The sequence below is a fragment of the Diachasmimorpha longicaudata genome, unplaced genomic scaffold (genome assembly GCF_034640455.1).
Source record: "Diachasmimorpha longicaudata isolate KC_UGA_2023 unplaced genomic scaffold, iyDiaLong2 ctg00000312.1, whole genome shotgun sequence".
Taxonomy (NCBI): Eukaryota; Metazoa; Arthropoda; class Insecta; order Hymenoptera; family Braconidae; genus Diachasmimorpha; species Diachasmimorpha longicaudata.
In genome coordinates, this window is record NW_026974077.1 from 7,501 (window position 1) to 12,433 (window position 4,933).

Sequence of the window (4,933 nt, forward strand, 5' to 3'; positions counted from 1 at the left end):
TTATATATGAATATATATTTTTTTTAATTAAAAATTCTGTGATTCTATTTTTGCATACCAACAAAAATAGGATCAACGTTCCAAGACATCATTGAAAATTAATAATATCGGTTACTTGATAAATTATAAATTAGTTACATAGAATTTATTTTTATTTTAGGCATTCAATTATATATGAATTATATTTTTTTCAATGAAAAATTCTGTGATGCTATTTTTGCATACCAACAAAAATAGCATCAACGTTCCAAGACATCATTGAAAATTAATAATATCGGTTACTTGATAAAATATAAATTAGTTGTATAGAATTTATTTTTATTTTAGGCATTCAATTATATATGAATATATATTTTTTTCAATGAAAAATTCTGTGATGCTATTTTTGCATACCAACAAAAATAGGATCAACGTTCCAAGACATCATTGAAAATTAATAATATCGGTTACTTGATAAAATATAAATTAGTTGTATAGAATTTAGTTTCATTTTATGCATTCAATTATATATGAATATATATTTTTTTTAATTAAAAATTCTGTGATGCTATTTTTGCATACCAACAAAAATAGGATCAACGTTCCAAGACATCATTGAAAATTAATAATATCGGTTACTTGATAAAATATAAATTAGTTGTATAGAATTTAGTTTCATTTTATGCATTCAATTATATCTGAATATATATTTTTTTCAATTAAAAATTCTGTGATGCTATTTTTGCATACCAACAAAAATAGCATCAACTTTTCAAGTCATCACTAAAAATTAATAATATCGGTTACCTGATAAATTATAAATTAGTTATATAGAATTTAGTTTAATTTTATGCATTCAATTATATATGAATATAATTTTTTTCAATTAAAAATTCTGTGATGCTATTTTTGCATACCAACAAAAATAGCATCAACGTTCCAAGACATCATTGAAAATTAATAATATCGGTTACTTGATAAACTATAAAATAGTTGTATAGAATTTAGTTTAATTTTATGGATTCAATTATATATGAATATATATTTTTTTTAATTAAAAATTCTGTGATTCTATTTTTGCATACCAACAAAAATAGGATCAACGTTCCAAGACATCATTGAAAATTAATAATATCGGTTACTTGATAAATTATAAATTAGTTACATAGAATTTATTTTTATTTTAGGCATTCAATTATATATGAATATATATTTTTTTCAATGAAAAATTCTGTGATGCTATTTTTGCATACCAACAAAAATAGCATCAACGTTCCAAGACATCATTGAAAATTAATAATATCGGTTACTTGATAAAATATAAATTAGTTGTATAGAATTTATTTTTATTTTAGGCATTCAATTATATATGAATATATATTTTTTTCAATGAAAAATTCTGTGATGCTATTTTTGCATACCAACAAAAATAGGATCAACGTTCCAAGACATCATTGAAAATTAATAATATCGGTTACTTGATAAAATATAAATTAGTTGTATAGAATTTAGTTTCATTTTATGCATTCAATTATATATGAATATATATTTTTTTTAATTAAAAATTCTGTGATGCTATTTTTGCATACCAACAAAAATAGGATCAACGTTCCAAGACACCACTGAAAATTAATAATATCGGTTACTTGATAAAATATAAATTAGTTGTATAGAATTTAGTTTAATTTTATGCATTCAATTATATTTGAATATATATTTTTTTCAATTAAAAATTCTGTGATGCTATTTTTGCATACCAACAAAAATAGCATGAACGTTCCAAGACATCATTGAAAATTAATAATATCGGTTACTTGATAAAATATAAATTAGTTGTATAGAATTTAGTTTAATTTTATGCATTCAATTATATCTGAATATATATTTTTTTCAATTAAAAATTCTGTGATGCTATTTTTGCATACCAACAAAAATAGCATCAACTTTTCAAGTCATCACTAAAAATTAATAATATCGGTTACCTGATAAATTATAAATTAGTTTTATAGAATTTAGTTTAATTTTATGCATTCAATTATACATGAATATAATTTTTTTCAATTAAAAATTCTGTGATGCTATTTTTGCATACCAACAAAAATAGCATCAACTTTTCAAGTCATCACTAAAAATTAATAATATCGGTTACCTGATAAATTATAAATTAGTTTTATAGAATTTAGTTTAATTTTATGCATTCAATTATACATGAATATAATTTTTTTCAATTAAAAATTCTGTGATGCTATTTTTGCATACCAACAAAAATAGCATCAACTTTTCAAGTCATCACTAAAAATTAATAATATCGGTTACCTGATAAATTATAAATTAGTTTTATAGAATTTAGTTTAATTTTATGCATTCAATTATACATGAATATAATTTTTTTCAATTAAAAATTCTGTGATGCTATTTTTGCATACCAACAAAAATAGAATCAAGCAAAAATATCACTTATTTTTCCAATTTTCGACTTGTAGAACGATCAAGTATACTATTCTTTGGATTCTAAGATTTTTTTCAAGTGATTATTTTCAAAGTTGGGAAAAATGAAAAATTATTCTAAGTCCCCATTCGTAGTTCTTTTTGATTCGTATTGCTTCGGCGCAAAGTAGGTAGGGACACTTATGGATTTCTCAATTTTTGGATAGGGACAGCCGGATAGCCGTCATTCAGCATAAAAGCTATTGTTATATGCATAGTTTGATGTGAGGAATGGGAATTGATTGAAATTTTCACCCGCCAATTGCCGGCTGGCCTGATTTTAAGGTTTGAGAATCTTGACAACGATTTTGCATACCGACAAAAATAGCATCAAGCAAAAATATCACTTATTTTTCCAATTTTCGACTTGTAGAACGATCAAGTATACTATTCTTTGGATTCTAAGATTTTTTTCAAGTGATTATTTTCAAAGTTGGGAAAAATGAAAAATTATTCTAAGTCCCCATTCGTAGTTCTTTTGATTCGTATTGCTTCGGCGCAAAGTAGGTAGGGACACTTATGGATTTCTCAATTTTTGGATAGGGACAGCCGGATAGCCGTCATTCAGCATAAAAGCTATTGTTATATGCATAGTTTGATGTGAGGAATGGGAATTGATTGAAATTTTCACCCGCCAATTGCCGGCTGGCCTGATTTTAAGGTTTGAGAATCTTGACAACGATTTTGCATACCGACAAAAATAGCATCAAGCAAAAATATCACTTATTTTTCCAATTTTCGACTTGTAGAACGATCAAGTATACTATTCTTTGGATTCTAAGATTTTTTTCAAGTGATTATTTTCAAAGTTGGGAAAAATGAAAAATTATTCTAAGTCCCCATTCGTAGTTCTTTTTGATTCGTATTGCTTCGGCGCAAAGTAGGTAGGGACACTTATGGATTTCTCAATTTTTGGATAGGGACAGCCGGATAGCCGTCATTCAGCATAAAAGCTATTGTTATATGCATAGTTTGATGTGAGGAATGGGAATTGATTGAAATTTTCACCCGCCAATTGCCGGCTGGCCTGATTTTAAGGTTTGAGAATCTTGACAACGATTTTGCATACCGACAAAAATAGCATCAAGCAAAAATATCACTTATTTTTCCAATTTTCGACTTGTAGAACGATCAAGTATACTATTCTTTGGATTCTATGATTTTTTTCAAGTGATTATTTTCAAAGTTGGGAAAAATGAAAAATTATTCTAAGTCCCCATTCGTAGTTCTTTTTGATTCGTATTGCTTCGGCGCAAAGTAGGTAGGGACACTTATGGATTTCTCAATTTTTGGATAGGGACAGCCGGATAGCCGTCATTCAGCATAAAAGCTATTGTTATATGCATAGTTTGATGTGAGGAATGGGAATTGATTGAAATTTTCACCCGCCAATTGCCGGCTGGCCTGATTTTAAGGTTTGAGAATCTTGACAACGATTTTGCATACCGACAAAAATAGCATCAAGCAAAAATATCACTTATTTTTCCAATTTTCGACTTGTAGAACGATCAAGTATACTATTCTTTGGATTCTAAGATTTTTTTCAAGTGATTATTTTCAAAGTTGGGAAAAATGAAAAATTATTCTAAGTCCCCATTCGTAGTTCTTTTTGATTCGTATTGCTTCGGCGCAAAGTAGGTAGGGACACTTATGGATTTCTCAATTTTTGGATAGGGACAGCCGGATAGCCGTCATTCAGCATAAAAGCTATTGTTATATGCATAGTTTGATGTGAGGAATGGGAATTGATTGAAATTTTCACCCGCCAATTGCCGGCTGGCCTGATTTTAAGGTTTGAGAATCTTGACAACGATTTTGCATACCGACAAAAATAGCATCAAGCAAAAATATCACTTATTTTTCCAATTTTCGACTTGTAGAACGATCAAGTATACTATTCTTTGGATTCTAAGATTTTTTTCAAGTGATTATTTTCAAAGTTGGGAAAAATGAAAAATTATTCTAAGTCCCCATTCGTAGTTCTTTTTGATTCGTATTGCTTCGGCGCAAAGTAGGTAGGGACACTTATGGATTTCTCAATTTTTGGATAGGGACAGCCGGATAGCCGTCATTCAGCATAAAAGCTATTGTTATATGCATAGTTTGATGTGAGGAATGGGAATTGATTGAAATTTTCACCCGCCAATTGCCGGCTGGCCTGATTTTAAGGTTTGAGAATCTTGACAACGATTTTGCATACCGACAAAAATAGCATCAAGCAAAAATATCACTTATTTTTCCAATTTTCGACTTGTAGAACGATCAAGTATACTATTCTTTGGATTCTATGATTTTTTTCAAGTGATTATTTTCAAAGTTGGGAAAAATGAAAAATTATTCTAAGTCCCCATTCGTAGTTCTTTTTGATTCGTATTGCTTCGGCGCAAAGTAGGTAGGGACACTTATGGATTTCTCAATTTTTGGATAGGGACAGCCGGATAGCCGTCATTCAGCATAAAAGCTATTG